This window comes from Chiloscyllium punctatum, chromosome 14, assembly GCF_047496795.1.
Source record: "Chiloscyllium punctatum isolate Juve2018m chromosome 14, sChiPun1.3, whole genome shotgun sequence".
NCBI classification, from domain to species: domain Eukaryota; kingdom Metazoa; phylum Chordata; class Chondrichthyes; order Orectolobiformes; family Hemiscylliidae; genus Chiloscyllium; species Chiloscyllium punctatum.
In genome coordinates this window covers 44,082,481-44,094,542 of record NC_092752.1, presented here as the reverse complement: position 1 = coordinate 44,094,542, position 12,062 = coordinate 44,082,481, and the positions used below count along the sequence as shown (strand labels likewise).

The following is a 12,062-nucleotide window of genomic DNA, read 5'->3' as shown; positions in this document are numbered from 1 at the left end:
ATTTTATCACTAATCTCCTTTGTGGGACCTTATCAAAGCCTTCTGAAAGTCCAGGTACACTACATCCACTGGCTCTCTCTTATCCACCTTTTTTTGATTAGATTGGATTAGAATAGATTCCTACAATGCAGAAACAGGCCCTTCAGCCCAACTACTCCACACTGACCCTCTGAAGAGTAGCCCACCCAGACCCATTTCCCCCTGACTAATGCGCCTAACACTATTGGCAATTTAGAATGGCCAATTCACCTGACCTGCACATCTTTGGACTGTGGGAGGACACCCAGAACACACCCAGGGAGAATGTGCAAACTCCACAAAGACAGTCACCCAAGGCTGGAATCGAACCTGGGTCCCTGGCGCTGTGAGGCAGCAGTGTTAACCAGTGAGCCACTGTGCCACCCTTAGTTTTGAGGATGTAATCGTCAAAACTAAGTACAATTTCCCCTTCATAAATCCATGCTGAATCTTACCTATCCTGTTACTGCTATCCAAATAAGCAGTATTCATCTTTTATAATTGACTCCAGCATCTTTCGCACTGCTGCCTCACAGCGCCAGAGACCCGGGTTCAATTCCCACCTGAGGCGACTGACTGTGTGGAGTTTACACGTTCTCCCCGTGTCTGCGTGGGTTTCCTCCGGGTGCTCCGGTTTCCTCCCACAGTCCAAAGATGTGCAGGTCAGGTGAATTGCCCATGCTAAATTGCCCGTAGGGTTAGGTAAGGGGTAGATGTAGGGGTATGGGTGGGTTGCGCTTCGGCGGGGCAGTGTGGACTTGTTGGGCCGAAGGGCCTGTTTCCACACTGTAAGTAATCTAAATCTAAAAAAAAAAAAAAAAAAAAAAAAAATTAACGTCAGGCTAACCGGTCTATGATTCCTTGTTTTCTCTCTCCCTCCTTTCTTGAAAAGTGGGACAATGTTAGCTACCCTCAAATCTGCAGGAACTGATCCTGATTTGATAGAACATTGGAAAATGATTACCAATGCGCCCACGATTTCTAGAGCCACCTCCTTAAGTACCCAGGGATGCAGAGCATCAGGTCCCGGGGACTTACCAGCCTTCAGACCTAACAGTCTATCCAACACCATTTCCTGCCTCATATTAATTCCCTTCAGTTCATCCATTACCCTAGGTCCTTCAGCCATTATTACATCTGGGAGATTGCTTGTGTCTTCCCCAGTGAAGACAGATCCAAAGTACCTATTCAAATCTTCTGACATTTCCTTGTTCCCCATAATAAATTCACCCATTTCTGTCTTCAAGGGCCCAATTTTAGTCTTAACCTTTTTTTTTTCTTTTCGCATACCTAAAAAAGCTTTTACTATCCTCCTTTATATTTTTGACCAGTTTGCCTTTGTACCTCATCTTTTCTCCGTGTATTGCCTTTTTAGTTATCCTCTGTTGCTCTTTAAAAGTTTCCCAGTTCTCCGGCTTCCCGCTCATCTTTGCTATTTTATACTTCTTTTTTATCTTTATACAGTCCTTAACCTCCCTTGTCAGACACAGCCCCCCAGCCTTCCCTTAGGATCTTTCTTCCTCTTTGGAATGAACTGACCCTGCACCTTCTGCATAATATCCAGAAATACCTGCCATTGTTGTTCCACTGCCATCCCTGCTAGGGTATTGAACCACTGAACTTTGGCCAGCTCCTCCCTCATAGCTCCATAGTTCCCTTTGTTCAACTGCAATATTGACACTCCCAAGTCTCCCTTCTCCTTCTCAAATTGCAGATTAAAACATCATTTTATGGTCACTACTTCCCAATGGCTCCTTTACCTCGAGGTCCCTGATCAAATCTGGTTCGTTGCACAACACCAGATCCAGAATTGCCTTCTCCCTGGTAGGCTCCAGTACAAGCTGTTCTAAGAATCCATCTCGGAGGCACTCCACAAACTCCCTTTCTTGGGGTCCAGTACCATCCTGATTCTCCCAGTCTACCTGCATGTTGAAATCCCCCATAGTAATTGTAGTAATACCTTTACAACAGGCCAATTTCAATTCCTTATTCAACTTACACCCTACATCCAGACTACTGTTTGGGGCCTGTAGATAACTCCCATTAGGATATTTCTTCCCTTAGAATTTCTGAGCTGTATCCATACTGACTATAACTCCTGATTCTATGTACCCCCTCGCAAGGGACTGAATATCATTCCTCACCGACAGGGCCACCCTGCCCCCTCTGCCCGTCAGTCTGTCCTTTCGATAGCATGTATAGCCTTGAATATTCATTTCCCAGGCCCTATCCACTTGAAGCCACGTGTCAGTTATCCCCATAACATCGTACCTGCCAATTTCCAACTGAGCCTTAAGCTCATCCACCTTATTTTTTATGCTTTGTGCAATCACATGTAATATTCTTAATTTGTTACTCCACTCACCTTTCCTATCAATCCCAATTTCACTTGACCATACTGTATGATCCCTTCTTGAATTTTCTGCTCCATTCTGTTGTCTTTCTTAACTTCTCTTATTCTCACTTTCCCTTTAGCTTCCTTCTTGAATTTCCAGTTTGTCCCCTCTCCCCCCACCACCACCCACTAATTAGTTTAAACACGCCTGTGTTGCAGTGGCAAACCTGCCTGCCAGAAGGCTGGTCCCCCACCTATTAAGGTGTAACCCATCCCTCTTGTATAATTTATCCTTACTGAAAAACATACCCCAGTGATCCAGGATTTTAAATCCTTGCTTCCTGCACTAGTTACTGACCCACACATTCAAGTCCATTATTTCCCTATTTCTGCTCTCTCCAGCTCTCCACATCAAGTGCAACAAAAATCAGGACAATATCCAGGCTTGGGCTGCCAAATAGCAAGTAACACTCATGCCACACAATTCCCAGGCAATGACTATCACCAAAAACAGACAATCTAAAAACCACTCCTTGATATTCAATGGTGTTGCCAGCACTGAATCTCCCAATATCAGCATACTGAAGGCTTACCATTGACCAAAAATCAGCTGAAGTCACCACATAAACACAGTGGCTACAAGAGCAGGTCAGAGGCTAGGAATACTGTGGTGGGTAACTCACCTCCTGACTCCCTAGAATCTGTCCATCATCTGCAAGACACAAGTCAGGAGTGTGATGGAATACCCCCCCACCTGCCTGGATGGGTGCAGCTCCAACAACATTCAAGGAGCTTTACACCATCCAGGAAAAGTAATCCACTTGATTGACACTACATCCACAAGCATTTACTCCATCCACCACCAACCTTCTGAAGCAGCAGTGAGTATTACCTACAAGATGCAATGCATAAAGTCTCCAAAGATCCTCAGCTAGTACCTTCCAAACCCACAACCACTTCCATCTAGATGGACAAGGACAAAGATACATGGGAACATTACCACCTGCAAGTTGCCCTCCAAGACATTGACCAACCTGATTTGCAAACATATTGCCGTTCCTTCACTATTGTTGGGTTGAAATCCTGGAATTCCCTCTCTAAAGGCATTTTGGGTCAACCCACAGCAGGTGGACTGCAGTGGTTCAAGAAGGCAGCTCACCACTACCTTGTCATGGGGAAGGGGAACAGGCAATAAATGCTGGCCAGCCAGTGATGCCCACATCCCACAAATTAAAATAAAGATATGACTCCAACCAGCATAGAGTTTGCCCTCTGATTCCCAATAATTCCAATTTTGTTTGGCTAGAAACAAAAACAGAAGTTGCTGGAAAAGCTCAGCAAGTCTGGCAGCATCTGTGAAGAGAAATCAGAGTGAACATTCTGGGTCCGGTGACATTTCCTCTAAACAGTTCTGAGAAAGGGTCACTGGACCCAAAACGTTAACTTTGATTTCTCTTCACAGATACTGCCAGACCTGCTGAGCTTTTCCAGAACTTCAGTTTGTGTTTCTGATTTCAGCATCCGCAGTTCATTCAGTAATTGGCTGGGGTGGATTTGTCCAGTTTTTTTTTTGCGTACAGGCCTTCTCTGAGCAATTTTCCACATTATCAGGTAGCTGTCAGTGTTGTAGCTGTATTGGAACCGTTTGGATTGGTGTACGGCAAGTTCTAGAGCACAAGTCTTCAGTCCTACTGTCAGAATGTTATCTGGGCCCAAAGCTTTTTTTACAGTATCTAGTGCCTCTAATCATTTCGTGATATTACGTGAAGTTAATGGATTGGCTGAAGAACGGCATCTGTGATGCTGGCTACCACTGGAGGAGGCTGAGATGGATCATCTGGATTAGTGGTGCTGGAAGAGCACAGCAGTTCAGGCAGCATCCAAGGAGCAGCGAAATCGACGTCGATTTCGCTGCTCCTTGGATGCTGCCTGAACTGCTGTGCTCTTCCAGCACCACTAATCCAGAATCTGGTTTCCAGCGTCTGCAGTCATTGTTTTTACCTCAGAGATGGATCATCCACTCAGCACTTCTGGCTGAAGATTGTTGCAAATGCTTCAGCCTTATTTTTGGCACTGGGGAGCTGGGCTCTTCCATCATTGAGAATGGTAATATTTGTCGAGACTTTTTGTCCAGTGAGTTGTTTAATTGTCCACTACTATTCACAATGAGGTATGCAAGATGGCATAGCTAGGATTTGATGATTAATGTGGGATCACTTTGCTCTGTCTATCATTTGCTGTTTTTGTGTTTGACATGCAGGTTTTCCTGTTTGGTAGCTTCCCTTGGTTGACACCTCATTTTTAGCTATGCATGGTGCTGCTCCTGGCATGGCCTCCTCTATAGGATCAACCACAGCTTGATGGTAATGGTTTATCCGCTAGGCCATGAGGGTGAAGATTGTATTGGAGTAAGGTTTTGCTGCTGCTGATGGCCTACTGTGCCTCATGGGTGCCCAGTTTTGAGTTGCTAGATTTCGTCAAGGTTTGTCCCACTTAGCTTCACAACATGATGGAGGGTACTTTCGGTAGGACATCATCTCCATAAGGATTGTGCAATGGTCATTTTTACTGATTCTTTCATGAACAGATGCATCTGCACCTGGCAGATTGGTAAGGATAAGGTCAAGTATGTTCCTCACTCTTGTTGGTTCCCTCATCACTGCTGCAGATCCAGTCTAGCAGCTAGGTCCTTTAGGATCTGACCAGCTCGATCAGGAGTGCTGCTGTCAAGCCACTTGTGATGGTGAACATTGAAAGCCCCCATCCAGAAACATTGTGCACTCTTGCCACCCTCAATGCTTCCTCGAGTGTTATTCAAAATGGAGGAGTTACTGATTCATCAGCTGAGGTTGGACAATACATACTAATCAGCAGGATATTTCCTTGCCCGTGTTCAACCTGATGCCATGAGACTTCATGGGATCCAGAGTCAATGTTGAAGTCTCTCAGGGGAAGTCTCCCCAGACTGTATATGATGGTGTTGCCACCTCTGTACTGCAGTGGGACAGGGCATATCCAGGGACAGTGAGGGTGGTGTCTTGGCAATTGTAAAGTATGGTTCCATGAATATGACTATGTCAGACAGTTGCTTAAATAGCCTATGAGACAGGTCTCCTATGTTTGGCACTAGCACGCCCTCAGTGCTCCTAAGGAAGACTGTTTTTACCATTGTACCTTCCAGTGCTTAGCTCAATGCCAGGTGGCCTGTCCAGTTTCATTCCTGTATTGTGACTTATACTGATTTAATACAACGGTGTGGCTTACTCAGCCATTTCAGAGAACTGTTCAGAGTGAACATATTGTTGTGGCTCTGGATCAGATATAGACCAGAACGGACAAAGATGCCAGATTTCCTTCCCTGAAGGACATTAGTGAACAAGATGGGCTTTTCTGTCAGTTGGCCATGGTTTCATTGTCATCATTACATTCTTAATTCCAGATATTATATTGAATTCAAATTCCACCATCTATCATGGTGGGATTTGAATATGATTCCTGCGAGAATTTGTGGAATTTCTGGATTAATCGTCTCATGATAATACCACTAGGTCATTGCCTCCCCATTTTCATGGTTTCGCCAATAACAGCCAATCAATACCCTCTTCTCATGCTTATAAAATGGTATCTTTTTCAAGTCTTTTTCTCGAGTCCTGGTTCTGATGAGTGCAAAATAAAAAGTTTCAACTTATAGTCTCCTTTTAACAATGTTCAAATTAAATATATTGAGTATATTTTCAATCATAGGGAGTGGTTCTTTTTTGGAGTAACGAACTCTTCCAATTTCAGTGAAGAATTTGTCTTTATCTTATCTCAGCATGAGTCCTGACATTTGCAAATGACGGATACAGGAGACTCGGCATGGTAAAGGCAAAAGGTAGTATATGGGAGCATGGGTTGGCATGAGGGGCACAAGAGATATCATGGGCTATGAAGAAGGTACAGCGAACATTGTTGAGTGTGGAAGATGTAAAGGGCCATGGAGTATATGAGAGTAGGTATTCCATGGTGTTGGAGAAGAGTAGCTCTGTGCTGTGAGACTGGTCTGCTGTTTTAACTTATTGTTTTAAAGAAAAGCCTGGACAAAGTCCCTGTGTCACAGCAGGATTTCTAACATGAGCATGATTCCCAGATGCCACAGCACCCCTCAGAATGACAATCCAAAGTTCTGGGGAATCTTCTCACTGGTCAGGTTTGGAAACCAGGAATTTTTCACAACACTGAACTTCTGTCCTTGACCCCTCTTGATGACCTTCTTTCTCCTGCACTGCAGTGTTCTCCTTAGTCAAGACCACCACTCCTCTCCCACTCCTTGTTTTCCTGAGTATATTGCACCTATGAATATTTAATGCTCAATTCTGTCCTTCCTTGAGCCAGTTCTTCATTCTTGCCACATCATATTTCCACTTGGCTTTCCAACACACTAACCTTAACACTCTTCACTCAGGTAAATAGTTGCACATTAACTTTAATTTAGACTTGATTCTTTCCACCTTACTCTGAATCCATCCGATAACATATTATTTACTGACATAATGCTGCCTGTTTCTCTCAGTGTTCTGTTTATTTTGGTATTCCTCTCTAATATTACCTCCCAATTCCTACACCTCCACTTGGATAATTTAAACCTCCCCTAATAGCATGAGCAAATCAACTGAAGGATGTAAAAGTTGACATGTGGGCTTAAGCAGACTGTTTCTCCAAAGAACACACCATATCTGATGGGTCAAAGGGTACCTTCCTGTGCTGTCGCTTTCCATGATTCTATGCTTAGTCTGCATCTCTGTGGATAAAGCATGTAAGTTATATAAGTGACAGAGATAGACAATGATACAATCACATGAGTGCATAGCTGGGGTAGATAGGAGGGGAGTTTTCTTTTTGTTGCTTAGCATCAACATTTGGAACAAATTTCTGGCTCATAGAGTGTGTGGGGATTCATTACATGTGTTCAACTGTTAAGTTTGATGAGCTCCCGATGAAGATTAATGCAAATGTATACAAGATCAGTGAAGTGTTGGAGAATGTGCTTAAGTCACTGTGGTGATCTGGAATTCGTTTTGTCACCATCAAGGGTCAAAGCAAAATTTCCCACATTTTGTTTCCCTAAATTTGCCTGGGATTCTTAAAATCAGATTTTTTTATTCCCCTGTAGTTTGTTATTTTAGAAGAATTTCTGATCAGGATATTCAGTTGCATCATTACTCTAAATGTCAGACTCAATAAAGCAGCTGGTCTTTTCCTTCCACTTTTGTGTATTCACGAATTGTTACTATTCACTTGTACAGACTGCACTAAGCCAAATTCAATGTGAAAAACAGAAATGAATCATTGTGGTCATGGCTGACAGCTTCAGATTAATACATCAAGGTGAAAAATCATAATTAAGTACTCAAATAAGTGTATAGTTAGGACAGAATCTTACCCTGATAAACAGCCAAAGAGGTGACAGGAGGAGAAGGTAATTGAGCAGATCAACATTTGTGAGACACCAACCACCTTCTTGCCATTACAGAAAATCAGTTCTGGGCAGGAAAGCCCAAGTTTGACTTTCCTGTCCCGTCACATTGAGGATTTTACATGGTCAATTTCTGACTTGTTAAGGCCTTACCTTACCTGTGCTGCAGTAACTTCAGCTCCAGGCAGGATAAGAAAGACCTGACCATTCCAGCTGGTCAACCAGTGCTAGCAGGTTGTCAGTTTGGAAGGGATTGCTTCAATATGACTGCACCTAGGACTATGCCTCTGAACTACACCAGCCCTCAATACCAAATCACCTGTAGCCTCTCCCACAAATCTCAAATATCATCTCTCTCTCCTGAGAATGTTCTTGCAATGAATCCTTATAGAGCAGCAAGAGACCATTGGGTCCATCATGTCTGCATTCACCCCCAAGCAGCATACCACCTAGACCAAGCCCCCCAGTCCTATCTCCATAACCTTGCATTTAACATGGATAACCCACCGAACCTGCACATCCAAGGACATTTTGAGAAACCAGAGTACCCGGAGGAAACCAACGCAGACATGGGGACAAAGATCCACACAGACACTCATGGGTGGAACTGAACACAGGTCCTTGGTGTTGTGTGACAGCAGTGCTGACCAGTATGCCACCCTATCTGGGAGTCCACTTATTTTAACAGAAGCCGTAGGGTCTGCATGAGCACTGCCAGATTCTGGAGCTGACAGCTTTTTGATTGGTGGGACTTCCTAATCTAGGTTGTAATCCGACAGAAAGCCCACCAACAGCTAACGAGTCGTCTAAATTCCAGAAGATCTGGCAACAAGTTTTTTTCTGGACACCCTCCCACCAGTCCTAAATTAGGAAAATCCCAGTCCTCATTCAGGATTGTTTGATTCACAACTGATGCAGCTTTCAGGTATAATTCACTGTGAGGCACAGAAGAGAAAACATCCTGCTCTGGAGTTCTCTTCACTTACACAGCTTTCAGTCCTTATTGAATACAAAGTCAGCAACCACAGAATCAACCTTGAAGATGAAAGCAGAGAGATCCTGCCTCAGGACCACTTTCCTACAACACTGAATGACAGTATGCTTTATCTCCTTGAATGTGAACCTAATTCTGAGAGCAAGTTCTTAAAGAGATGCTGAAGAGATATGCCAGGCACTTCAAAACAGCCAGACAATGAAAAATGTTGAGTTAATTGCTCCACAATTTTCTGATGCAGTGATTGTATGAAATGAGAAGTGACCAGAGGCCTGGGAGCAGGTTGCCTTGCCACATTCCTGGGCAGGGTATGATGGCGAATCAAAGGGCTAAAAGGATAATGCACAAAAGTTAGCAGTCAGCAGTAAGGCTATTTAAGAAAATGCCTGGGGTCGTGGTAGGAATCAGATACTCACTGAGCAAACAGATTATCTCACCACTATTGCCAAGTATTATTTTTATCATTTGTGTAAGTGAAGAACACAATGGCGGTCTTTCTGACATATATAAGAGTGTTGCCACATCTTATTGGCATAGCTGATATACCCCTGCCCAGCTGAAGTACAACATGTTATCAATCCACAAAAGAAGAAATAGCATTTGAACTCAGAACATGACAGCACAGTACAGACCCTTTGGCCCTCAATATTGCACTGACCTGTGAAATCAATCTGAAGCCCATCTAACCTACACTATTCCATTATCATCCATATGTTTATCAAATGACCATTTAAATGCCCTTAAATTTGGCAAGTCTACTACTGATGCAGGCAGGGTGTTCCACACCCATACTGCACTCTGAGTAAAGAAAATATCTCTGACCACTTTCCTATATCTATCACCCCTTAATTTAAAGTTAGGTCCCTTTCTGCTAGCCATCACCATCCAAGGGAAAAAGGCTCTCACTGTCCACCCTATCTAACCCTCTTGATCATCTTATATACCTCTATTAAGTCACCTCTCAATCTTGTCTCTAACAAAAACAGCCTCAAGTCCCTCAACCTTTCCTCATAAGACCTTTCCTTCATACCAGGTAACATTGTAGTAAATCTCCTCTGCTCCCTTTCCAACATTTCCACATCTTTTCTATTATATGGTGACCAGAACAGTACGCAATACTCCAAGTGCGGCCGCACCAGTGTTTTGTACAGCTGCAACATGACTTCATGGCTCCAAAACTCAATCACTCTACCAATAAAAGCGAACACACCGTATGCCTTCTTAATAACCCTACCAACCTGGGTGACAACTTTCTGGGATCTATGTACATGGACACCGAGATATCTCTGCTCATCCACACTGCCAAGAATCTTACTATTAGCCCAGTGCTCTTTATTCCTGTTGCTCCTTCCGAAGTGAATCACTTCACGCTTTTTCACATTAAACTCCATTTGCCACCTCTCAGCCCGGCTCTGAAGCTTATCTGTGTCCCTCTGTAACCTACAACATTCTTCAGCACTATCCACAACTCCAGCGAACTTAGTGTCATCCGCAAATTTACTAACTCATCCTCTATGCTCTCATCCAGGTTATTTATAAAAGTTACAAATGACAGTGGCCTCAAAACAGATCCTTGCGGTACACCACTAGTAACCAAACTCCAGGATGAACATTTCCCAACAACCACCACCCTCTGTCTTTTTTCAGCTCACCAATTTCTGATCCAAACTGCTAAATTACCCTCAATCCCATATCTCCGTATTTTCTGCAATAGCCGACCATGGGGAACCTTATCAAACACTTTCCTGAAATCCATATATAACACATCAACCGCTTTAGCCACGTTCACCTGTTTGTGAGGCACAACCTACCATTCACAAAATCGTGTTGACTATTCCTTATCAACTTATTCCTTTCTAGATGATTATGAATCCTGTCTTTTATAATCTTGTGCACCACTTTACATACAACCGAAGTAAGGCTCACTGGTCTATAATTACCCCCCGGGTTGTCCCTACTCCCCCTCTTGATGAAGGGGCACTTGCTCTTCTTGGGTTTTCTAGCACTATTCCTGTCGAGAATGATGACATAATGATCAAAGCCAAAGGTTCTGCAATCTCCTCTCTAGCTTCCCAGAGAGTCCAAGGATAAATCCCATCCAGCCCAGGAGACTTACCTATTTTCACACTCTCTAGAATTGCTAACACCTCCTCCCTAGGAGCCTGTATCTCAGTATTCTCCTTGGCAACACTTTATTTTTCCAGTGTGAATATTGAGGAAAAATATTCATTTAATGCCTCCCTTTTATCTCCTCAGATTCCAAGCAAAACTTCCCACTATGGTCCTTGACTGGCCCTAATCTTAGGTGATTCTTTTATTCTGGCATACATATAGAAAGCTTTAGGGTTCTCCTTGATCCAACCTGCCAAAGACTTCTCATGTCCCCTCCTAGCTCTTCTCAGCCCTCTCTTCAGGTCTTTCCTGGCTAACTTGTAACTCTCAAGCTCCCTAACTGAGCCTTCAAATCTCATCCTCACATAAGCCTCCTCCTTTCTCTTGACAAGAGATTCAACTTCTTTAGTAAACCACAGTTCCCTCGCTCAACCACTTCCTCCCTGTCTGACAGGTACATACTTATCAAGAACATGCAGTAGCTGTTCCTTGGACAAGCTCCACATTTCAATTGTGCCCACCCCCTGCAGCTTCCTTCCCCATCTTATGCATTCTAAATCTTGTCTAATCGCATCATAATTGCCTTTCCCCCAGCTATAACTCCTGCCCTGCGGTACATACCTATCCCTTTGCATTGCTGAAGTAAACATAACAGAATTGTAATCAGTCTCATGCAAGTGCTCACCTACCTCCAATTCAATTGCACAAGTCAAATTCTGGAAGGAAGATATTTATTGCCTACAACAAAATGTTCCAGTGGTGATATTCTGGTTATATGTGGATAATTAATAACCTGATTTATTGCAGACATTATGCGTTTTATAGAATTCAGTTAGGGTAAAAAGTAGTTGCAGTAATTAAAAGTGAAAACCAAATTGTTTTCATTCATTCAAGCATAACTTTAGTTTTAGGTAAATGTTTGTTTTATTTGCATGTTGTTGCTTTCCTTGTCTGGCTACATTTTCTTCCATTGCACTTTTTGTTAAAAGTCACTGTAAGACTTCATGAAATTTTATACATTAATTACCGGAATCTCAGCGTGGCAAATAGTAAGCAGCAAACTTTAGTATGAAACATACATTCTTCCAGTTCAACCCAATTTAGTAGAATGCATCCAATCTTCAGGACAACTGGAGGGAGAGGTGTCC

General features: G+C 43.2%; 1 protein-coding gene across 1 annotated transcript in view; it reads right to left on the bottom strand.

Moving 5' to 3' along the window:
* Nucleotides 1-12,062, bottom strand: part of pdgfc (platelet derived growth factor c) — a 403,197-nt gene that overhangs the window by 163,130 nt on the left and 228,005 nt on the right. The window lies entirely within an intron of this gene.